The sequence below is a fragment of the Microcaecilia unicolor genome, chromosome 2 (genome assembly GCF_901765095.1).
Source record: "Microcaecilia unicolor chromosome 2, aMicUni1.1, whole genome shotgun sequence".
Taxonomy (NCBI): Eukaryota; Metazoa; Chordata; class Amphibia; order Gymnophiona; family Siphonopidae; genus Microcaecilia; species Microcaecilia unicolor.
In genome coordinates this window covers 308,546,690-308,572,882 of record NC_044032.1, presented here as the reverse complement: position 1 = coordinate 308,572,882, position 26,193 = coordinate 308,546,690, and the positions used below count along the sequence as shown (strand labels likewise).

General features: G+C 46.4%; 1 long non-coding RNA gene across 1 annotated transcript; it reads left to right on the top strand.

The window, feature by feature from the left end:
• LOC115463132 lies at positions 1–25,304 on the top strand. The gene is made up of 3 exons (XR_003941002.1): positions 1–84; positions 9,899–9,902; positions 25,294–25,304. It is a non-coding gene; the product is annotated as an uncharacterized LOC115463132 (long non-coding RNA).
• The last annotated feature ends 889 nt before the right edge of the window (positions 25,305–26,193 follow it).

The following is a 26,193-nucleotide window of genomic DNA, read 5'->3' as shown; positions in this document are numbered from 1 at the left end:
TTGTTTCATGCACTCGGGGGTTCTGATCATGGCGTGGTAGCAAATGCAGGTGCTAGTATGGCGCTAACAGCCTCTAGTACCTGCGTTTGCTTCTGATCGGGAAGTGAATTTGGGTTTAAAATCTTATTTCCTCTGTAAGGATCTTCCATACTGTGGGATGAAAATGTAAGATTTCCTGATGTTATTTGAGATGCTCAGCTTAAGAGGAAGTCCTTTTCAGTCCTTAAACCAGAGGTACTTGAATTGGAGGTTTCTTTTTTTCTTGAAGTTACCCTGTAAATGCCTCATGTCTTTAACGGGAGGTGCAATATTTGTTTGTGGATCTAGCACATTTGGAAAAATTTCTTGTCAATAAGAGATAATGTGGGGTATTTTGAGGACCTTAGTTTACAGGAAGGTTCTTTCCCTTTTATTCCTCTGATTACATATGTCCTCTGTTAGGGCCAGATGCACTAAACCTAACGAGCCAATAACGAGCCATTAACGAATAAGTAGTAAACCCTGGCATGCACTAAAAGCCATTTTACAACGACAGTAGCAGATAACGAAAACGGAATGCAGATGAGCAAATTGTGTAGAAACCCTGTTGTAATGAGATGCACTAAGCTTTTCCAATTGCCTTAATGCTGGAAACTCTAACAAAGAGGTCTGTACCTCTCGTTGGGGCTGCGCCGGATCGAAAACTGATGAAAAACGCTATAAAAATCATTCCTTACCCCGCCGCAATAATAAAATAAAGTGCAGTTGAGGCTGGTCACCGAGAAAAGGCGTTCATTTTCGCCATCATTCATCTCCGCAATAATAAAGAACGTCTTTTTTGGCCGTACTTCACTCAGCTGAGAGACTCAGCTCGGTTAAACACGCTGTGATTGGCTCAGAGACTTCCTGGTCTCTCAGCTTTGAAGAACTGCCCAAAAGACGTTTTTATTATTAAAAAGGGGGGAATGAAGGCCAGAATGGCCGGTCATCCAAAAAACCCGTCCATTTTGGCCGTCATTCCCCCCTTGCAATAATAAAATGTCTTTTTGGTAGTGCTTCACAGCTGAGAGACCAGGAAGTCTCTGAGCCAATCACAGCGTGTTTAGCCGAGCTAAATGCGTTGTGATTGGCTCAGAGACATCCTGGTATCTGAGCTGAGTGAAGCACTGCCAGAAAAGACATTTTTATTATTGCAAGGGGCCAAAATGGACGGGTTTTTTTTTATGGCTGGCCATTCCCCCCTTTTTTAATAATAAAAACGTCTTTTTTGGCAGAGCTTCACAGCTAAACGCGCTGTGATTGGCTCAGAGACTTCCAGGTCTCTCAGCTGAGTGAAGCACGGCCAAAAAAGACGTTCTTTATTATTGCGGAGGTGAATGACGGCGAAAATGGACGCCTTTTCTCAATGGCCGGCCTCAACTGCACTTTTGTTTTTATTATTGCGGCGGGGGTGTGGTGAGCAGCGCGACATCTTTGGGAGGCACAGGCGTATTTGGCATGCGCAGAGCAGCCAGCATAACGCATGCTCGACCAGCCGACTGGCCGACTGTTTTACGATGGAATAGAGAATGCAAGTGAGCTACAATGAGTAGCTCATTTGCATTCCCTTTCCTTGATGCATAGCCGTTCCCTACCGATTCGCTATGGAATTCGGTAGGGAACGGCTCTAATGACGACTTTAGTGCATTTGGCCCTTAGTCTCCTTACTGTCCTCATTAATGTATATAAGAAAGAACATAGGAATTGCCATACTGGGACAGATCGAAGGTCCATCAAGCCCAGCATCCTGCTTCCAACAGTGGCCAATCCAGATACAAGTACCCGGCAAGATCCCAAAACAATACAATACACTGTATGTTGCTTATTCTAGATGATGTTTAATGTGAGTAAGTACAAAGTGATACATGTGGGAAAGAGAAACCCAAACTATAGCTACGTGATGCAAGTCCATTTTAATAATGACTTATGTTCTTTTCTTTTAGGAAGCTGTCCAAACCTTTTTTTATTTATTTTTTTTATTTAAATTTTCATAGATTTTTACACGATTAACATGCTTCTGTAACACATTGAGGGGCAAAATGGAAAGATCGTCCAAGTACGAATTAGGGCGTTCTTACGATAACGTCCAAAAATAGACCTGTATAATGGAAAAATAGTGTGGGCGTTTTTCGATAATCGATTATCCCTGTAAGAAAACAATCAAATGACGAGCGCATAAGCGTGACTAAATTGGGCGCCCTAACACGGTCGACTATTGCAGGTGCAAACGACCAAATCACGTGGTGTGTAAAATAATGTACATAGGTGTATCGCAAGTACAGTACATGTTGTTCAGGCCATCCAGGTACGGAAATATATGACGAACGCATATATGTGTTAACTACAGACATATCATGCTGCTCCACCCATACATTCATCATATGTGCCCATCTGAATGTGCGGATCTGCATGCACTGTACACCTACTGAACATGCAGTAAATGTATATTGTGTATATGTGAAAAGGGTCGGGTGGGGTGCGTCATACTCATCTATAGAAGCCACGTTTCACACTCCTGCAGGCATGTGCACGTCAAAGACGTCTATGCTTACAAGGGCGTCCACGTGCTGATAGGGGCCATATATGGAATGGTCATCCATATATGGAGCTGTGCGTGAAACGACGTCCCTCACGCAAGGTCGTCTATATAAGGCACTTCTTTTCCAACACGTGGAAAAATGGCACAACGAAGGGAACCCAACTTCGGGCAGGAGGAGAGCCTGATGCTGGTGCGGCTGTGTGTAAGGCACCGGCACAGGCTCTTCATTCAGCACCATCACCTGCCCCCCAGGCTGCAGGCCATGTGAGCCTGGTCCCGCATCCGGGAAAGGTTAGAGAGGTAAGGTTATGGCCCAACCCCCCTCCCCTCCTGTACCTACACATATAACAGCTCCGTCATCAATGTTACCAGCAGTAACTGGAGTGTCCATGCAAGGATCATGAGTAATATAGGAACATGCACAATCACTAATAATCTGTATGTTATTGAAACGACCACCATTCCCACATCCCTACAAGAATGTATTTCGTTAGGTTAGGTATGTGACATTTGCTATTAGTGTTATGTGACAATTTCGTTAGTTATGTGAAGGCCACATTTTCCAACCCCTCTTTGGAGCCTCCGAATAGTGGAAGCATGAGACCAATGAAACCTATACCATACTTTATAACATGGTCATGATAACACATATAAAGTAGTTTAACAAGCATACATTATAATGTATACAAACGGTACTGTCTGGCCTCATGCCCACCTCTCTGGCATCATCTGCATAGGAACCAACTCGGTGGCTGCTGTGGGTGCTTCACCACCCCACCCCCAATATCAAATATGTATGGAGGGAGGGGTCATCTCCACTGGGGGTTCCACCCCCCAAAATGGAAAAAAGGTGGCTCCTATGATTCACTACCAATGGAGGTGCCCCCCCCCCCCCCCCCAACACTGTAGACCCTCTCTCTCTGGTATGTGAATAGCAAATGAATGTGTGCAGAGGACAAAAAGGACCAACACCCCTGACCCCTGCTCTCCAAACTTATATCTTACAGACGCTTTGGAGTCCACCGGGACCTCGAGTCCCTGCGGAGGCGGTTCCGCAGGGTGAGGCGGGAGAGGCCCGACGTCATCCGGGCGGTGCGAAGGCACCTCAGGGCTCGCCGTAAGTATTCAAAAACAGGACACCTGTATACAGATTACTACATACATTTCATGAATAAAGCAAATGTGTTGTACAATATCACTTCCCATGTGCCTAATAGCCACCTAGTAATACCATATCTGTCCCAGATCAAGGATGCAGGTTGCAGGGGTTCTCCCATGAGCGTGCTTGCAACGTCCGACCATCCCCCCGAGATGAATGAGATGATATGCCACACTTTACTATTCCCCTTATTGTGGTGGCTGATTACTGTGTCCTGGTACAGCTGCCTGAGGCCCTACTTTTACTGCATGTTATGGCCTAAATCACATAAAAGAATTGTGCTCAACACCCTTCCCACTGCCCCCCCCCCCCAATAACTCCTACAACAACTGCCCATCAACCCCTCGTTGCATCTCACAAAGCAAACATGCTGGTCAGCAATGAATTTGGTATGGCAACATGTCCTGCGTGGTGTGTGTCAGAGGAGGGTCCAGGGTTCTGTTTCATGTCATCTGATGCAGCTCATTCCCCATGGGCATAGGCTACGCCTTACCACACCCTGCCCCATCCCCTGCCTCACGCCACCCAGCTACTGCACTATGCAAGCCATGGTGTATGCACTGATCTCAATCACACTCCTTTTACATACACAGGGCTCCACCAGCAGGAAGCTGAGCGGGAGGATGAGGAGGGCCACCACCTCCAGGAGGAGGAGGAGGAGGAGCAGGAGCAGGAGGAGCAGGAGGAGGAGGAGCAGGAGAAGGGGCACCAGGAGGAGGAGGAGGAGGAGCAGCAGCCAGGCCAGGAGGCGGCCCACCAAGAGGACTCTGAGGACTCGGAGGACTCGGAGGAGGGAGTCCTCATCATAGATGAGGAGGACATTCATGAGGACCCCTCCCCACCTGCAGCGCCATCGCCTGGCCCACCTCCATCCCCTGGGCCAGCTTCCGTGTCCCCTGGCCCACCTCCATCCCCTGGGCCATCTTCTTCCGTGTCCCATGGCCCACCTCCAGCCTTTGGGCCTGCCACTGTGGTGCGCCTCCTGCAGCAGCTGGTAGATGGCCAGCAGCAACTTATAGTTGGCCAGCAGCAACTTCTAGTTGGCCAGCACCAGCTGCTGCAGGAGGTGACAGCCCTACGGCAGGGCAATGAGCAGCTCCAGGGCCCACTAAGGGTACTGCTGGGGCTGCTCATTGCCCTGCTACAGAGGGCCTTACTAAGAGGGCGTGGCCGCCCTTAATTTAAATAGGGGGGGCCTGTTGGGGTTGTGTGTGTGGGGGGAGGGAAATGTTGGGGTTGTGTGTGTGGGGGGAGGGAAATGTTGGGGGTTCTGTGGGGGGTGGGGGAGGGAATTGTTGGGGTGTGTGGGGAGTTGTGGGGGGGAGGAGGGCATTGTTGGGGCTTATTTTGTAGGGGTGGGGGTGGGGGGGAAATAAATGTTTCTGTTATAATATAACTATCAGGGTGTGTGTGTGTGTTTGTCTCCCTTGTGCATTACATATCACCAAATGGTGCTGTTGAGTTGAGAGGAAGGAGGCAGCAATATGCATAGCATTAAATGTGCTGTGTGAATGAGAAGGTGATGTATGTCTGAGAATATTAGCCAGACAGAACGCCACCTGTTCATTCCAACCTGCATGGCCATATGTGCAGGGGGGTTGGGCCAGGGAGGCTGGATGGATATTTGTGTTCATGAATAAAAATGGCCAGCCAGCATCTCTCTCTCCCTTCCTCCCTCCCCTCCACCATACTGACCCACAATACAGAGTGCCATCAATAAGAGATTAATAGTGTACCAGGTGTGATCTGCCACGTACACACTTCCACATAACTCCAGGTACCACATACACAGTGTTTGCTGTCTGATGGACACATATCCGTACCCACAAGCCACATTGGTGGGGGGGGGGGGGGGGGGGGCCCAAGAAGGACCTACAAACAGCTGGCTCATATTTTCACATTGAATACATCAGCTATGGTATATAATGCTGAGGAGCAAAAGGGAAACAATGGGAAACCCAATAGATGGATGGTTACTTCATCACAGTTGCAATGTAATACTTGTGTTAGGGAAGGGCACAAAAAAATGGTGCTCATTATTTGCAGCTGTGATGACACTTTCTCCAGTAGTCGATCAAGGTGTGTTACATTCAAGTATTCTGGGTTTGTGTCAAACTTTGTCTCTGAAGTGACTTGCCTTAGGTGGGATTTGAACCAGCAACCTTATGATTATAAGGCTGGTGCTCTAACCACTAGGCCACAGCAGCCACCAGGTTTTAGCCACCACCAGTTACTTTGGGTTGGTACCTGTACACACACCCCTCTCCCTCACCACCACGTCATAGGCCTCAGTGGCACTACCTGTAGCCACCTCGATCATTTTGTCCAGGCTACCAATTAAAAACAATGTAATGTGCATGTTCCCTACCCTACTACCTATGGAGCAATTTAGGAAGGTGTTCCATAATGTGCTATACACATCCATTGCATTAATCATTCTCCCCTCCCCCGCCTATGGACCTTGAGAATGGGTGGCCACTTCATAAATGGGGACTGGGGTACACTACATAAACAAGGAAGATGGAAGCTACCGGGAACCAATACAGCACCTCCAACAGCTGGCCCACACCACTGAGGACCTGCCAACCCCACAGTACAGTGCACAGGAACCTGGTGAAAAGAGAGCTACCTAACATCTGACTCCAGACTACATACATACAGTGAATGCACACTCCTTGACTATGAGCACAAAGAGAAGAGGTGGCAGACAAATGACAGCTTACCATGAACGTCTGTTTCAAGACTGTGTAGTGCGCCTTTTATCTTCTGGAACATTAGCTGCACATCTCCCTGATTGAAATGACCCTCACCGAGGGGTGTTTGAGTTGGGCCGACTGTACTAAATTCGTGGCCCCCACACACTGCCTGCTACAACTAGGCAGAGAGAATGGGAGAAAGAAAGGGAGCATCAGGGGATGTGGAAGACAGGAAACGGAAGGCGTGGTGGCTGAGGGCCAACAATAATTTCCCCCCCCCCCCCCTAAATACACAGGTGTACCCAAGCATACATTGCTAAACACATACCTTCATATAAGTGAGGGTAAAACCCTGTAACTGATTATTACGAACATCGGGCAAGGTCTAAGTGCAGGAAATGGCAGGTAAAATGGCAATGAAGAAAGGGAAGGCAGGTGGAGACGCCCATACTTATCTACTCATAATCGAAAGCATGTGTTCCTAATCGCTATCTCAGCTGGGCACGCTTAGGAATTATGTGTATAATTGAAAAAGTAGCGCCCAAATCAGAAACGCCTATTCCCCCGTCTCAATGGGCGTTCTTGGCGCCTATATAAACGCCCACTCCGTATTTTCGAAAACCCCATTGGTACAATGCCACCACGCATGCCGCCGACCTGGAAGGGTAATTTTCTCGAGGCAGAGGTGGAGCTCCTGGTGCAAGAAATTGTACAGCGGCACCGGAGTCTGTTTGCTCCCACAGGGCAGAGGCTGGCAGCAACAGTAAAGCAGCGGGAATGGGAGGCAGTACGGGACAGCCTGAATGCTGTCTTCCATGCTGGGAGAGACGTGGAGGACTGCAAGAGGAAGTGGCGGAAGCTGAGGAGGGATGTTCGGAGGAAGGCGGGGGCCAATCCCCCAGGCAATGACACTGCCAACCTTACACCAATGGAGCTGATGGTGTACTCCCTCCTACCCCAGGAGGGCATCCACGGGATTGGCTCCATGGACACCTCGGGCCAGGCTGAGGACTCAGGTAGGTGTTTCATTATGCAGTTGGGGTATCTGTTGTGCTGCACTACACTTGTGTTGGGGTCAGGGGGAGGGAGGTGAGGAGTGGGGGGCAGGAGGAGGGAGGTAGGTGTGTGGGGGGGGGGGGGGGGGGGAGTATCTCTGGCTGTCTTTATGTATATTAACAGCCCACCTTTATGATGCTGTTGTGACCTGGTAACCCCTACTCCCTAGCTCTCTACCCTTACTCCCTATCCCAACCGTTGTCATTGGGTTTCCTCTTACCTGTCCTGTGTGCCCATATTTATTGAATTAATTGTAAGCTCTATTTGAGTAGTGGTAGTGGTCATGTGTGTTATAGGAGCAAGCAGACAGGGTGGACAGGGTGGGTGCTGTGTGTGTGTGTGAGCACCCCCAATAATGAGGAAAGATCATGTAGCTGTGCAGGGAGGAGGGTTGGTCACTGGGCTTAGCACCCCCCAATACTACTTTCCAGTTGGCTCCTATGGGTGTGTGTAGGTTACTACTTTGGCAGAACTTTGGGGGCCGTCCTTCCCTACTACTCCTCTATTTTCCCATTACCAACCTGTGCCTAGTTCCTCCTGTGACCTCTGTGCTCTACTGAGTGTGGGCCACATGCATTCAACTGAAGGAGCCTGTAATGGGGGTCATAAAGCAGTTCTATGCAGTTTAGCAAGTCAGTAGTAACACAACACATGCTGCAATGTTGTTCAATTTAACATTTATACAACTAACAGCTTGAGCACAACGTTGTGAGTGGTGTCCTTCTCTTGGCTGCTCATCCACCACCTCTACCCAGCTGCCTGCGGGGCTCTCTCTTTCGTACCCGTGTCAATTCCATTCCTCCTCACCATCTCTTTGCTGGGTCATCAGGTTGGGGGACATACCAATGTATATGAATGCTGAAAGACAAAAGTGGGTTATTTGCACCAACACTATTCCTCACTCTTGTGCTATACAGGTGAAGACTCGGAGGAGGCCGGCCCTAGTGGCCTGCAAGGCCAACGCCCTACACCATCCGTCCAGCCTCAACCTCCACAGCCTGCAGCACCAGCAGTCCAGCCTCCACCACCTGCACCAGCTATGCATCCTCTGCGTCCACCACCACCTGCACCAGCTGTCCAGCCTCTGCCACCACCACCTGCACCAGCTGTCCAGCCTCTGCCACCACCACCACCACCTGCACCAGCTGTCCAGCCACCACCACCACCTGCACCAGCTGTCCAGCCTCTGCCACCACCACCACCACCTGCACCAGCTGTCCAGCCACCACCACCACCTGCACCAGCTGTCCAGCCTCTGCCACCACCACCTGCACCAGCAGAGGCCGCACCTCCAGCACCGGAGGACTTTGTTGAGGAGGAGGAGGAGGGCCCAGCTCCCCGCCAGAGGCCATCTGGCCAAAGGAGGCAACTCCTGCGGCTGGCCACAGAGCTACTCCGCCACAACGTGCGCTTGGAGGAGTACCGGCAGCAGAAACTGGAGCTGCAGCGCCAAGCACTGGAGGCACAGCAGCGAGCACACCAGGAACTCCTCCAGGCGCACCGTGAAGGCCACCAGGAGGTGCTCCAGCAACTGAGACGGCTGGAGCAGAGCATCCAACACCTGCGCCCTCAGGGCACCGCGCCTACTCCAGCCCCCGTGCTGCTGGAGCAGCCCCTGCCATCAACATCCTCCTCCACTGACCACCAGCAACCACCAGCTAAGAGGTGGGCATTGCGCTCCTCAGCCTCCGCACCCACTCCTGCAGCACCCGCGAAATCTGCTCCCATTCTGGGTCCTGTGGCCAGACCACTAGAAGCAAGAAGGTGGCCCGATTTCCACGGTGCAGCCGAAGCCGCAGGCTGCCGTGGGGATACGGAGGAGGACACTGGGAGCAGCAGCTCAGAAGAGACTTCCCATGCAGCACCAGCTGCAAAGGAAGGGCGTGGGAGGGGTAGGAGGGGACGGGGGAAGGGAAGGGGAAAATGATGGGACATGCTGTAGGGTGAGGGTTGGTGGGAGGGGGGTGGGTGTGGGAGGGGGGTGGTGGTGGTGGTGGTGGTGGGGTTGACCAAACACATATGCACTGTATGTACAAAATAAATGTTCACTTACATTCACCTAAAACTTGTTTCAATGAGTCTTTGTCTTGCTCTTACGCCAAGCTGGTAGGCATTGAGCTCTGCTCTGTGGGCTGGGGGTGGAGGGGGCTCCTCTTCCAGCTCATCTGGGGCCTCTTCTGGTGGTGGCTGTGGCTCCTCTGGGAGAGGCTGTCCTCTGCGCTGGGCCAAATTGTGTAACATACAGCACGCCACAAAGATCTTGGCCACCTTTTCTGGACTGTAGAGCAGCTCTCCTCCAGACCGGTCCAGACAGCGGAAGCGGTTTTTCAATAAACCAAAGGTGCGCTCAATGATCCCCCGGGTGCTGCGATGTTTCCTGTTGTAGGTTTCTTCTGGCCCTGGTTGTGGGTGGATCAGGGGGGTCATAAGCCATGTCCTCTGCGGGTAGCCTCGGTCACCTTTGCGGAAAAGCAGAATGAGATAGATGAGTGTGTATCGCTTGGAGCAGGTACAGGGGGGGCGGGGGGATTTGGATAGTGGGTTGTGGTGGAGGAAGCCAGGGCGGAGGGTTGCCCAGTGGAGGAGGTCTAGTATGGGTGGTACATGCATGTTGCACTTACCTAGTAGCCATCCACCAATGAACTCCCCTCGCTCGAACCTGCGGAAGATGCCCGAGTGCTGTAGGATGTAGGCATCGTGGCTGGAGCCGGGGTACCTGGCACACACGTCTAATATCTCCCCCTGGGCATCACATACAACTTGCATGTTCATAGAATGAAATGCCTTCCTATTTCTGTAGGTGGCTTCGTGTGCCCGGGGGGGTCTGAGGGCTACGTGTGTGCAGTCTATCACACCGATGACCGAGGGGAATCTAGCAACAGCATAGAAGGCGGCCATGTTGTTGTGCAGGGCCTGGGGGGTGGTGGGGAAAGTGATGTAGTGTGAGGTGTGAGTTATGAAGGCATCCAGGAACTGGGTGAGACAGTGTGAAATAGAAGCCTGGGTGAGGCCTGTGTTAGCAGCTAATACGGATTGAAAACTGCCAGTGGCCAGGACAGAGAGAGCGGAAGTGATTTTGAGGTGGGCAGGGATGGGGTTACTCCTACGTGTCTGGGGCTGAAGGAGGGGGTTCAGCTGCTCACACAGCTGACGAATGGTGGCCCTATCAAACCTGAACCTTGTTAGACACTGCTGGTCAGTGAGTTGTAGGAAGGTGGTGCGGGGCCTAAACACTTGGGGCCGTGAATACCTCCTGCGGTGGGTGGCCTCTTCGTGTAGCATGCATGCCACAAGTGCATTAAGTGCATCCATATCCCCACCACCAGTGCAAGTATTAGGACTAGTAGTCAAACAAACAGCAACACACACAGATCTGTCACTTCCAGCCACCACGCCCTCTGGCCACTCACTCGCCAAACAGTACAGGCACACAGAGACAAACGGAGGTCAGGGAATAGAGTATACACGTGGGAAGAGTGAATGGGGAGGGATAGGGGGAGGGGAAGGGGGCGATGGAGCAAAGGAGTAGGAGTAAGGAACGGTGAAAGGGTAAGACACAAAAAGAGGCAGGGCACACAGACGACCGTCACAGGTACTCAACACGCTCGGCTTTCTCTCTGCAACCACCACTTCAGCTCTTCCACCAACAATATCGCCACTCTCCAACTACACACAATCGCTAATGGGTCTAAAGACGATTTCCTCCTTGCTCTGGTCGCTTTTATTTCGGGTCCATCATATTACGCCCATCTTCCCGCCCAACCAGAGCCCTTTCGCTATTCGTTATACGTTGTACCCGTCCACGTCGTATCACCGCCCCTAACACGCCCCCGACACGCCTCTTATTTGGACGTTTTTACGTCCACGTACGAGCGACACGGACGCACTGAAACATTGCTTTCAATTATATGGATTTACTCGTTTTTGTGAGATTAACGTCCATCTCCCGATTTAGGTCGACTCTTGGGCGTTTTTTTCGTTCGATTATAAGCAGGATAGTATATCTTTGAATACATAATACTAAAGGAATCTTAACACAAAGAATTTTCATATATCAAATTATACAATTCCTTAGACCACAATCAAAAAACGTAAGGGAAAAAAAGGAGGGGGGAGTGATTAGGACAATAGGAGATCCATAAAGAAAAGAGAAAGAAAAACAATATGGCCTGACCTTAACATTCCCATTAATTCTATGATAATCAGTATGATAACACTCATATTACTCTTTAGGTTTAGTGGTTAGCTTTTTCATTTCCAAAAATGCTTTAAGGTGTTCTGGGTCATAAAATGTATACTTTATACCCATATATTTAATCAAACATTTACATGGATATGCAAGCAAATATGTTGCCCCCAAAGCTCGGGTCTCCTCTCGAAAAGTCAGAAATTTTTTCCCTTCGATCTTGAGTTGTTTTACAGACATCAGGATATACCCAAATTATTTGACCACAGAAGATCTTCAAGAAGTTCTTAAAATATAGCTTCAACACCGAATTTAAGTCCTGCTCGAAGACAAAAGATACTAAAAGAGTTCTACGTTGCTCTATTTCAGAAAATGATGTTTCTAATATCAAAGAAATATCCAAAGGTTCTTGTATAGCTTGGTGATCTGAAGGTAATCTCCTCAAGTGTTCCAATTTGTTATCGCTAAGCTAACTGCTTTTACTACATTCTCCGGAAACGAATTCCAGAGTTTAATTACACGTTGAGTGAAGAAATATTTTCCCTGATTCGTTTTAAATTTACTACTTTTTTAGCTTCATTGCATGCCCCCTAGTCCTAGTATTTTTTAGAAAGAGTAAACAAGCAATTCACATCTACCCATTCCATTCCACTCATTATTTTATAGACCTCTACTCTATCTCCCCTCAGCATTCTCTTCTCCAAAATGGTTATCAATAGAAATCAAACAAAATAAAACATGGAAAAGAAAATAAGATGATACCTTTTTTATTGGACATAACTTAATACATTTCTTGATTAGCTTTCGAAGGTTGCCCTTCTTCGTCAGATCGGAAATAAGCAAATGTGCTAGCTGACTGTGTATATATGTGAAAACATTCAAGCATTACTATGACAGTCTGACAGGGTGGGAGGATGGGGGTGGGTACGAGGTATGCATGGGGACATCAAAGCATATCATTGATATTCTAACAGGATGGGTGTGGATAATTGAGGGGTGGGGTGATCAACAGAGAAATACAGCTTTATGGTTTATAATGGGCTAGGAACCCCAGATCCTTGTTAAGCCCTTTCTGTTGGGTGTTAAAATATTCAATCATTCTGACTTCAAAGGTCTTACGTTCTTGTACGGTTTTAAAGTTACCTTTCAGGATTCTCACTGTGAAGTCACTGGTACAGTGTCCTGGTCCTGTAAAATGTTGACCAACAGGCTTGGGAACCCTACTGGCACCAGTATTGTTCATGTGATGTCTATGTAAATTGAATCTTGTCTTAAGCATCTGGCCTGTTTCTCCAATATAGCATCCTTCGTTACATTTTTTACACTCAATGATATATACCACATTGGAAGATGAGCAAGTGAAAGATCCCTTTATGTTGAATATCTTTCCTTTGTCCATAAACCGCTACTAAACGGACTTGGAAAAATCCAACATTCCAGGAATAACATACAGTATATAGAATGTTTGTACGTTTGGGAAGCTTGCCAGGTGCCCTTGGCCTGGATTGGCCGCTGTCGTGGACAGGATGCTGGACTCGATGGACCCTTGGTCTTTTCCCAGTGTGGCATTACTTATGTACTTATGACTTTGGGGTCCTGTGAAATATTTTGGCATAGTTTGCAACTGGATAAATTACAGGGAAGTGTGCCCTTCTGTTCCTTTTCAGTCTGTGATGAAAGTTTACTTCTGATTAACTTGTGTTTTAAGTTGGGTGGCTGTCGGAAGGCCAGTACTGGTGGGGATGGGAATATCTCTTTCAGTAATTCATCCTCCTGGACTATAGGTTATAGATCTCTTATGATTTTCCTCAGTTTTTCCAGCTCTGGATTGTATGTCACTACAAGAGGGATTCTGTCTGTGGATTTTTTCTCCTTGTACTGTAGCAGATTCTCCCTGGGTGTTTTGAGGGAGGAGGCAATATTCTTGGAGATTATTTTGGGGTTGTAGCCTTTCTGTTTGAAGGATGCAATCAGGCTTTTAAGGTGTCTGTCTCTGTCCCCTGGGTCAGAGCAGATACGGTGGTATCTTGTGGCTTGGCTGTAAATGATGGATCTTTTTGTATGTGAAGGATGGAAGCTGGAGTTGTGGAGGTAGCTGCATCTGTCTGTGGGTTTCTTGTATATAGATGTTTGTATACAGCCATCACTGATTGAGACCGTGGTGTCCAAAAAATTGACTTTTTCTGGGGAGTAGTCAATTTTGAATCTGATTGTAGGATGGTATGTATTGAAGGCAGAATAAAATTGTTTCAGAGTTTCTTCACCCTCCGTCCAAATCATAAAAATGTCATCGATGTACCGGTAGTATTTTAGAGGTTTGGTCTGGTGTGTATCCAGAAATGTCTCTTCCAGCTCAGCCATAAAAAGGTTGGCATATTGGGGTGCTGTCCTGGTGCCCATCGCAGTGCCCATTATTTGCAGATAGATATCATTGTTAAAGCGGAAGTAGTTGTGAGTTAAAATGAATTTGATTAATTTTGTAATAGTTTCTGGTGAGTATTGATGGTCCAGTGTGGATTTTTTTAGGAGTCTTCCACATGCAGCTATGCCATCCGCATGTGGAATGTTGCTGTATAGTGATTCTACATCCATCATGACCAGAAGGGTGTTAGGTGGTAGTTGCTTGATATTTTTCAATTTATTTAGAAAGTCTGTGGTGTCTTGTATGAAGCTGTTAGTTTTGTGTACGAGAGGTTTCAGAATTCCCTCTATGAATCCAGATATTTCTTCCGTGAGTGTGCCAATACCTGATATGATTGGTCTGCCAGGGTTTCCCGGTTTGTGGATCTTGGGTAGCATGTAGAATGTGCCCACAGCAGGCTGGTTTGGTATGAGTTTCTTCAGGTGAGGTTGCACTTGTGTAGGAAATGTTTTGATAAGGTCTTTCAGCTGTTTTGTGTAATCTTGTGTGGGGTCCTCAGTTAGTTTCCTGTAGTATTTATTGTCTGAGAGCTGTCTGTGCCCCTCTTCAATGTATTTTTGTATGTCCATAATTACCACTGCGCCTCCTTTATCTGCGGGTTTGATGATAATGCGTTCGTTAGTTTGTAGGGTTCTTATGGCTGCTCTTTCTGGTGGGGTAAGATTGTACAGGATTCTCTTTTGTTTGTTGGAAAGTTGGGATTTCACCCTGTGTCTGAAACTTTCTATGTAATTATCCAGCTTGTAGTTTTGTCCCTCCCTACCTAAATGTGTGCCAATAACAGCAGAACTCTTTGTTCAGAATACAACAGAAAATGATTAACTGGTTGCATTGGCAAAATAAAAGTATAAGAACTCTTAAACATGTGTTATGTAAAAGCTAGACTATGTCCTTAGTCTACAAACCAAGACAGTGGGTACTTAAAAGGTTTGGGAAAAAGAATTGAATTTCTCTCTTGATGCTAGGCATGAACTTTACATTGGGATAAGTCCCTACGGACCTCTTTATCAACATTATGATGAACACATTCTTGTTACAACACCCAGAGCTGTATTTTATAGTATACAGAGTTAGCTAAACATTCGTGGCAGCCCATGTTTGTTTTGTTTATTACATATTGGCACCCTCTTCCTTACATTCTATTTTCTTGTCCAGATATACAGGATTTGTTGCAATCTGTTTGGAGACAGATTTGTGCTACCTTGCACGTCAATGAAGAATTAACTTTTAAACTCACTTTTTGTAGATCCTTGGTTTTGTCAATGAACTTCTCTGGGAACCAAAAGAGAATATTTGATTGCTTTGACAAAAAGCTTATTAATACCTGAAAAGGCATCTTTCAAATACCTGGTGGAATATAGAGTGCCTTATATTTATTTATTTTCAAAAATTTTATACCGCCTAAAACTAAGCGATTTACAAAGCATAAAATACAGATATAAAATAATACAAAAACATTAAGGGGGCCTTTTACAAAGCCACGCTAGCTCATGGTAGAAATCATCTGATGTAAATGCTGAGACGCTTATAGGAATATAATGGATGTCTCTGCATTTACCACCAGCTGATCTTTACTGTGAGATAAAAATGGCAGCGAGGCTTTGTAAAAGACCCCCTAAAATACTACCTCTCTTGACTAATACCAAAAAAAAGTGGTAATTCTCCCAAAACAAGCACAGAAACTGCACCCACTTCATCATACCTTCCTTACATAAAGGCTTCTACCTTGTAGAACTGTAAAAGAAAATAGTTTGGTTGAATTTCCCCCCTGGAATAATTCAGCTATTGTTAGAACTTTGCAAAGATGTTAAGTGAAAGCTTGTGGAGACTCTGATGATTCATATAAGATTCATTTGCAGGAGTATATTGATGTTTGTTAGCAAGTTAAAACTCTATATTTTAGGGACAGAATTTCTAGTGCTTTAAACAAGCCACAAGAAGTATTTTGAATGGTTCATTTTTTGACTCAGGATAAGATTAGTATTGTGAGTAGTGCTCTGACAGCTTCTGACTTTGGTGATTACTGTTGTGGAAAAGTGCAATCTGTTTTAAACCAAATGCCTGCCCTGCCAAATAGATGTTGAGGTACCTGTATGGAATACATTTAGAATGGTTGATGTTTCAGAACTGCTTTGTGTAATTAAAACTTTGCGGCCTACTAGGGCCTTGTTGGAATCCTGTTTATCAGTAATCTTAAAGGGATTGAGTGACAAGGTTGTTCCAGTATTAGGTGATATTGTGAATAGATCATTAAGTGAGGGTTTTCTGACTGATTGTATGAAAAGGGCTACTGTTAAGTCGCTCTTGAAGAAGGAAAGTTTAGATCTCAATGTTTTAGTGAATTATAGGCCTATTTGTATTGGCCAAAATTGTGGAAAAGATTGTTTTGAATCAGTTTATGGATTTTATTGAAGTAAACCAATTGCTGGATGAGAAACAATATGGTTTTCATAAAGGACATAGTTGTGAAACTTTAATACTATCAGTTTTTGATGTTTTGAAGAAGGGTGTAGATTCATGTTTGAAATATTGTTTGGTGTCTTTGGATATTTCATCTGTTTTTGACACTGTAAACTACAGAGTCTTGCTGGATAGGTTTTTATGTATTAGGGGTGAGGGGAACAGTTTATGATTGGTTTGTATCTATCTTTCTGGATGGACAATGCAGGTGAATTGGGAAGATTCTGTGCCACAGGTTTTGGCAGTGGATGTAGGAGTTCCTCACGGATCTGACTTATCAGCATTCCTATTTAATTAGTATTTACCTCCACTTTGGGTTTTATTGCGTGAGTTGCAGGCTGACTGAGAGAGAAGGGAAGGCTAGAGGCGAGCTTGCTGCTTTTACTGCTGCTGCTGCTCCGACGAGGTAAAATAAGTTTTAAATGCAGGGCGGCAGGAAGGAAAGGAGGGCTGTTGTAGGAAGTTGAGGGCAGGTGGGTGGGGCTGGGGTTGGGATTGGAACTCGGGGGCTGAAAAGGGGGGCAGGTGGGGGTTGGGGCGAGCCACTGGACATGGATGGGAGGGCAGAGGAGAATCGCTAGACATGGATGGGAGGAGAGGGCAGGGGAGAGAGGAGAAATAGCTGGACATGGATGGGAGGAGAGGGGAGAGGAGAAATTGCTGGATATGGAGGGAGGGCAGGGGAGACAGAAGAATTGCTGGATATTGATGAAGAGGGCAGGGAAGAGAGGAGAGTTTCTGGACATGGACGGATGGAGGGGAGGGCAGGAAAAATGCTGGACATAGATGGAGGAGAGGGAAGACAGGAAGGAGATGCACATGGATGGAATGGGGGAGAGGAGAAATACTGGACATGGATGGAGTGGAGGGCACGGAAGAGAGGAAAAATGTTAGACAGGGATGGAGGGAAGGAAAGACAGGAAGGAGATGCACACAGATAGAGGGAAAAGAGGACAAATGCTGGACATGGAGGGGAAGAAAGAGAGGAAGTATTAAGTAGTAGAGGAGATGCATATGGATTGAGGGGAGAGAGGAGAGATTCTGGACATGGATGGAGGGGAAGAAAGACAGGAAGGAGATACACATGGATGGAGGGGAGGAAGAGAGAGGAAGGAGATGCATATGGATGGATATGAGGGAAGAGAGAGGAAGGAGATGCATATGGATGGAGATGAGGGAAGAGATAGGAAGGAGATGCATACTGATGAAGATAAGGGAAAGGGAAAGAGGAGAAAAATGACATATGGATGGAGAAAATAGGCAAAAGCTGGATCCACTCTATACCTCCCCTCCAGTCAAGTCTGTGGAGGACCCAGCTTTTACCTATGGATGTAGGGCAAGAAATGAAGTAGAAAGGAGGAAAGGAAAGAAATGGAAAGGAAGCCCTGGAAACGGAGTTAAGAGAACAGATAGACAACAGCAGAATCAGAGACTGGGACCAACATGATCAGAAAAACAAAGTCACCAGACAACAAAGGTAGAAAAAAATCATTTTATTTTCATTTTAGTGTTTGGAATATGTCCAATTTGAGAATTTATATTTGCTGTCTTATTTTGCACTATTTCTGGGATAAGCGGTATAAAATGTTTTGTACTTTTTGGGATCTTGCCATGTATTTGTGACCTGGATTGACTACTGTTGGAAACAGGATGCTGGGCTTCATGGACCTTTGGTCTGTCCCAGTATGGCAATACTTATGTAGGATTACTGAGACCAAGTCAGCATGGCTTTTGTGTGGGGAAATCTTGCCTGACCAATTTACTTTAATTCTTTGAAGGAGTGAACAAACATGTGGACAAAGGGGAGTCGGTTGATATTGTGTATCTGGATTTTCAAAAGGCGTTTGACAAGGTACCTCATGAAAGGCTACAGAGGAAATTGGAGGGTCATTGGATAGGAGGAAATGTCCTATTGTGGATTAAAAACTGGTTGAAGGATAGGAAACAGAGAGTGGGGTTAAATGGGCAGTATTCACAATGGAGAAGGGTAGTTAGTGGGGTTCCTCAGGGGTCCGTGCTAGGACCGCTGCTTTTTAATATATTTATAAATGATTTAGAGATGGGAGTAACTAGCGAGGTAATTAAATTTGCTGATGACACAAAGTTATTCAAAGTCGTTAAATCGCGACAGGATTGTGAAAAATTACAAGAGGACCTTACGAGACTGGGAGACTGGGCGGCTAAATGGCAGATGATGTTTAATGTGAGCAAGTGCAAGGTGATGCATGTGGGAAAAAAGAACCCGAATTATAGCTACGTCATGCAAGGTTCCACGTTAGGAGTTACGGACCAAGAAAGGGATCTGGGTGTCGTCGTCGATAACACACTGAAACCTTCTGCTCAGTGTGCTGCTGCGGCTAAGAAAGCGAATAGAATGTTGGGTATTATCAGGAAAGGTATGGAAAACAGGTGTGAGGATGTTATAATGCCGTTGTATCGCTCCATGGTGCGACCGCACCTTGAGCATTGTGTTCAATTCTGGTCGCCGCATCTCAAGAAAGATATAGTAGAATTGGAAAAGGTGCAGTGAAGGGCGACTAAAATGATAGCGGGGATGGGACGACTTCCCTATGAAGAAAGACTAAGGAGGCTAGGGCTATACAGCTTGGAGAAGAGACGGCTGAGGGGAGACATGATAGAGGTATATAAAATAATGAGTGGAGTGGAACAGGTGGATGTGAAGCGTCTGTACACGCTTTCCAAAAATACTAGGACTAGGGGGCATGCGATTAAACTACAGTGTAGTAAATTTAAAACAAATCGGAGAAACTTTTTCTTCACCCAACGTGTAATTAAACTCTGGAATTCGTTGCCGGAGAAAGTGGTGAAGGCGGTTAGCTTAGCAGAGTTTAAAAAGGGGTTGGACGGTTTCCTAAAGGACAAGTCCATAAACCGCTACTAAACGGACTTGGAAAACTCCAAAATTCCAGGAATAACATGTATAGAATGTTTGTACGTTTGGGAAGCTTGCCAGGTGCCCTTGGCCTGGATTGGCCGCTGTCGTGGACAGGATGCTGGGCTCGATGGACCCTTGGTCTTTTCCCAGTATGGCATTACTTATGTACTTATGGTATTGTGCTGCATGCAGAGTCTAACTTCTTAGGATTTCAGGTTAATTTTTGAAGAAGGGCTATCTCTGTTCTGCATGTATGACTGCAAAGCCAAGTGTCTGAATAGGGATCTATTTGGTAGGTTCTGAGATTTTGATAACAATTTGGCAAGACTGACGGACGACGGACGAAGCAATTTTTCTTCTTTTACTCTCAGATGCGCGAGGCACTGCCGCTTGTAGATTTTTAAAATGCTGGGTCAGGTGCCGGCTGGGTCGGGTGGCAGAAGAGGGTCGTTTGGCGGGTCAGGGAGAGGGGGGTTCAGACGGGAGGGGGGCTCAGGTGGCTAGAGGGAGGGGGAGCATGGGAACGAGGAGAGTCGCTGGACATGGGTAGAGGGCAGGGGGGATGGGGGGTTACTGTTCATAGGTGGATGGCAGGGGAGGGCAGGGGGGACAGGAGGGTCGCTGGACATGGGTGGATGGAGGGGAGGGGGGTTTCTGGACATGGGTGGATGGCAGGGGAGGGCAGGGAGGACAGGAGTGTTGCTGGACATGGGTGGATGGAGGGGAGGGGTTTCTGGACATAGGTGGATGGCAGGGGAGGGAAGGGAGGACAGGAGGGTCGCTGGACATGGGTGGCTGGCAGGGGAGGGGGGTTTCTGGACATAGGTGGATGGCAGGGGAGGGCAGGGAGGACAGGAGGGTCGCTGGACATGGGTGGATGGCAGGGGGGACAGGAGGGTCGCTGGACATGGGTGGATGGAGGAGAGAGAAGAAATGCTGGACATGGATGGAGGCGAGGGAAGAGTGAGGAAGGAGATGAGGTGAGGGAAAAGGAAGAGAGGAGAAAAAGTGCACATGGATATAGAAAATAGGCAGAAGCTGGATCCACTGGACAGTCAAGTCTGCGGAGGACCCAGCTTTTACTTACGGATGTAGGGCAAGAAATGAAGAAGAAAGGCGGAAAGCAAAGAAATAAATGGAAAAGAAGCCCTGGAAACGGAATTAAGAGGACAAATAGCAGCACAATCGGATACTGAGCCAGCATGATCAGAAAAACAAAGTCACCAGACAACAAAGGTAGAAAAAACTATTTTATTCAGGATTTATTAATTGGAATATGTCAGTTTTTGGAAATGTGTATCTGTGATATTTTTCATGTAAGTTTCAATTTTTGTAGTATTGCTGCATGCTGAGTCTGACTTCTTGAGGTAATTTTCCAGTTCAGTATTTTGCCTTCATGTGTTTTTCAGGTGTGATCAAGGAAGGTGCAGTATTCTGCTAGCGTATAGTTTGCAGCCCTTTTTGTTTTTCACTAGGTTGTGCACTGGTGTTTTAGAGCTCGATGTAATTACAGTTGCCTTTCCACGCCACGCATAAGGTTGTAGCTCATCCTGTCCTTGGAATTAGTGCTGTTTATGGTTTGTTAAGGTTATGAGTGTGTTTTTGCACAAGTTTGTGTATAGTGTTTTGCAGTGGCGAGATTGTGTATTGGCCTTACTAAGGTGGCACCAAACATCAGAAAGGGTGTAGAGCCTAAATCATGACACACTACCTCTAAAAGGGTGTTTTGTGGCTCTACATGAGAATTGTGATATTATGATCCCCTGTTAGCTTCATATTGTTGACGGTCTGCATTTTCCGTATGGCTGGTATATTGGTGTATAAGGTATTAATTGTGACTATTTTATTTTTACTTATTTTTTTTCTGTGTGTTGTCAGACAATTATGGATGACAGACAGAGTCGGAGTCTTCTTGAGTCAGAGAGTTGTGGTATATATTTTAAAACAATTTTAATACTTTGGTGGTCTATATGTTTTTATATTGTACATTATATTTTACACACTTTATTTTATTGTATATCTTTTCATTTCATTTTTATTTTATTGCATATATGGGTTACAGAGTAATAGGGGAATTTGAAAGTACTGAATCTTTTCTTAATATTTTTCCTTTATTCTCCTTTGTTATGAGAATTGGAACTACTAATTGTAGTGGACTTGAACTAAATAATTTCTGGGGAGAGGAGGATTCATGATAGCATTGTGCTTATTATTTCAATCAGTTTTTTTGTACAAGTTTAGCTTCATTTGTCTTTATTTTAAATTTCATAAATAAAAAAATGTTCTAAAAATGGAATAATCTTATCAATGGGGTGAAGCTAGGTTGGGGGCGGGGCTACGGTGGGCGGGGCTAGGATGGGGCCCCACCAAATTGGTCTGCATAGGGCCCCACACTTCCTAAGACCGGCCCTGCGTCCTGCCTACAAGGAAACAGTAAGTTACATCAGGAGGCTGGACACAGAGGAGGTCCCTGGACTGGCAAGAGCAGGCAACCTGTCTTCTTAATTTCAAATAAAAATATTCAAATCGTGACCATCACCTCAGGAATAGCACACCCAGTCCTTCCACTGCTAGACACCTTGTTTAAATCAAGATGGGCTTTTGTTTGTGTGGTGACTCTACAGGATGTGAAGAACACTAGTCTTGAGCATTTTTATTTTGGGTGACAAGGGCCTTGCCCCAGAGCATAGGCGCCCCGTATAAGAGGCTTGGGGAGGCTAAGCCTCCCCAGCCCAACCGTGACCTTTCCCTTGCTGCTGCCCACCCCCCAAACGCAGGGCTGCCTGGCACTGCAGCCAAGCAGCTCTCAAACGTTTCCTCCGATGTCCGATCCTTCTCTCCCTAAGCTGAGCTTCCGATCGACAGCCCTGAGCCCTCCTCTCTCTCCGTTCACCCACCCACCCCTGGTGCGTGTTTAACTGTTTTAGTTTAGTGGCAGCGAGTGGCGACGGCAGTGATGAAAAAGAAAGCACTGCCGGCTCACCTCCAGTCCAGTGGGACCTAGACAAGTGTTTCCCTAGGTGGTCCTGGAGTACCCCCTTGCCATTCAGGTTTTCAGGCTATCCACAATGAATCTACATGAAAAAGATTTGCATGTAATGGAGGCAGTATATGCAAATCAATGTCATGCATATTTATTGTGGATATCCTGAAAACCTGACTGGCAAGGGGGTACTCCAGGACCACCTAGGGAAACACTTGTCTAGGTCCCACTGGACTGGAGGTGAGCCGGCAGTGCTTTCTTTTTCATCACTGCCGTCGCCACTCGCTGCCAGAACTGCCCTAGAACACAAAACTTACCACACCATAACAGCCCTAACCCACCTATCAGAAAACAGTGCTCTTTCTCTTTCTCTCTCTCGCTCTCTCTATATATATATATACATTACACTGGGCTCTGGAGCACCAATATACCTACTATTGGGAAACTGGAACAAGCTGCACTGTTACACATTCCTACACAGATACTACATGCTAGCAGAATCCTTCACCTCAGTCACACATGCAGAATATGGACAGACCCTCATCTAAATAACATAAGAGTAGCCATACTGGGTCAGACCAATGGTCCATCTAGCCCAGTATCCTGTTTCCAATGTGGCCAACCCAGGTCAGAAGCACCTGGCAGAAACCCAAATTGTGACAACATTCCATGATACCAATCTAATGCAGAATAGGGAGCCACAAAAACGCCAACAACAGAAACTGAAATAGAGACCCCCCCACCAAGGAAGCCAGACTCTAAACAGTGCAATACTGGTAAAACAAAGAGACAGAAATGCATTTTCTCCTGTACTATGCAAAATAAAAATAGAAAAAAATGTACAGTTTACAAAGCAGGTACATCTCAGTCCTTACAAAGTATTAAATAAAAATAATTTTTTTCTACCTTTGTTGTCTGGAAATTTGGCTGGTCCAATTCTTTTTTCCATGTTCCATGAGTCAGTCTTACAAATTCTTTTCCAGGTTGGCCTTTCCATTTCTTCTCTCACCTCTTGTCTTCTTCCTTTCCTTCTCTACATCTGTCTCCAAGTGCACCATCCTTTTTTTCCTCTGTCCTGTCCAGCATCTCCCTTCTGTGTCCCTTGTCCCTATCCTGCCAACTTCAGCATCTGCCCTGTGTCCCCATCTCCCCCCCTTTTGAGCACAAGCCTACCTGGTCTCCTCATCTCCCCCTTTCTATAGCATCTGCTATCTTGTTGTCCCCACCTCTCCCTTTTTCTAACATTGTCCTGTGACCCCATCTTCCCAGCATTACCTGTTACCATCTTCCCCCTTTTCCAGCATTGCCTATTTGTCCCTATCTCACCCCTTTCTCACCATTGTCCCCATATCCCCCTTCCAGTGGTGCCACTCTGTGTCCCTATCTCCTCCTCCCCTTTCCAGTAGTGCCTTCTCTGTGTTCCTATCTCCTCCTCCGCTTTCCAGTAGTGCCCCTCTGTGTCCCTATCTCCTCCCCCTTTCCAGTAGTGCCTTCTCTGTGTCCCTATCTACTCCCCCCTTTCCAGTAGTGCCCTCTTTGTGTCCCTATCTCCTTCCCCCATTTCCAGTAGTGCCCCTCTGTGTCCCTATCCCCTCCATTTCAGTAGAGCCCCTATCTCTCCCACTTTTCCATAGTGCCCTGTGTCCCCATTTCTTCTTTTTCTAGCATTGCCTCTTTGCATTCCAATGTCCCTACCCTCTCCCTGTCCAGTATTGACTGTGTCCTTCCCCCTCCTTGTCCAGCATTTACTATATCCTTCTCTCTCCCCATGTTAACCTTCTTTCCCGTCTCTTTCAGCACTCCCCATCCTACTTAGGGCCACTTATCTCCCTGGCCTGCTCTCATGGTCCATCCTCTGGCAGCTCCAAGGAGGTTTTAATAGACAGGAGACCAAGTGACGTCAAAAGGTTAAAACCAATTAGGTCAGTCTCAGTTTCCCCTTCCCCATGCAGCTGTCATTGCCGTATTCTCAAAAGAAAGAAAGCAAACTTATGAGTTGCTTCCTGCACGTTGTCACTCTTTATTATTGGTAGCATTTGTATTTAATCTCACTTTTATTTTCAAACATGTCGATTTGTGCAGTATGCAGATGTACACAGAAGAAGTATAATAACAGAATAACTTTTCATAGGAAGAGTAGTAATTTGTTATAAATCGTAATCAGTGTGCCATTTGGAGGGGCTGGTTATAGGCACACTCTAGCATGTGTTATATGTAAGCCACACTGAATCCGACTTTGCTTGGGATAATGTGTGATATAAATGTAAAAAAAAAAATTCTTTATCCTCAACGTTTCAAGACACTTCCTATCCTGCTGGATAGTGATGGCACAAGGAAAGCAAGTTTGGTCCAGTGAAGACTAACTCAAAATAACTTGTTCCTTAGCTGGGCCCTAGTATTATCATATTAAAAATGCAACCATACCATGCCTCTGTGGCTATGCTCCACTAATGTTAAACAATTTACTGAATTTTTTGAAAGGATTATATAAACGTAGGATGCATGACTAGGGACACAAAAATACTCTTATTTATTCAATATCACAATTCCTCATGTACAGCCACAAAACAACTTTTTTTAGGGTGGATAGTGTTCCTCTTATTATCGACCAGATAGAGATAAGAGTTTTCAGTTGTGGCACAGTATAAGTCATCATAAGAACAAAATACAAGAAAACAAATGGACTGCATTAGGGGCTTATAGCCCATTTATGTTTAAACAAAAGAGATCTGCATGAAACAAAATATTTAATTTTATTTTGACTTATAAAACCGCTTGCCCCTGAAACATGTTCAAAACAGAATAATCCATTTGTGTATCTAAAAGGTAAACTTCTACAACACAGATGAAGATGTGATTCCACGTGCCCCAGTGAAAGGAGAGTTTAATTCTACTTCCATTTAATTTCAGTATATTCTATCATCTTTATAACTAACATCAGGCTTCCCAAGGCAGATTACAATAAAGAACGACAACGTGTATGTAGCAGATCACGTTTGCTTCTTTTGAACCGAACGGCAACAACGGCTGCGCGGAGGGGGGGGGAGGGTGGAAATAGATTACCCAAATTGGCCTCACCCTCTCTTCTGCCCGTCTCTCCCATCTACATGGTCACTTTTTACTTACTTCCCTGAAGCCTTCTCCCTACTGCACTGGTGAATCTATTCACAGTCAGCCTTCTGCCAGTATCGGGGCCTCTCCTCAGGTGCGTCCTGCCTACTCTAAGCAACTTCCTGTTTTCTGCAGAGGTGGGACACACCTGAGAAGAGGCCCCAATGCTGGCAGAAGGCTGACTGTGAATCGCCGGTGCCGGAGGGAGAACGCTTCAGGAAGTAAAATTGACCTCGCAGATGGGAGAGCGCGGGTAGAAGAGACAGGAAAAGATTAAAGACTCGGGAGGGAGCAGACAATTTTTTTTTTACTGGGTTGAGGCGCATAGGCGCCATTTTTTCTAAACAGCTGTTTAGGGGAGTGACCGCTTCCCCTGTGCCCCACCTATCTATGCCACTGGGTCCTGGGTTTAACATGATATGTGCATCATTTAATCAATTACTGTTGCTGTACCAACTAAAGTTGATGCTGACTGTCAGGCTTCTCACGGAAACACTGGGTTTGTGAGTTCTTGGACCACTGCCGAGGAGCGGCAGTGGCAGTCAAAGCCACCCCCAAACTTGAGACAAGGCAGAACAGGACTGGAACCCCGGACTGCAGTTGCAGCAGAGGAAAACAAGCTGAGACAGGCAGAGCAGGAACAGCTGGACTTCACCTGCGCTTGACC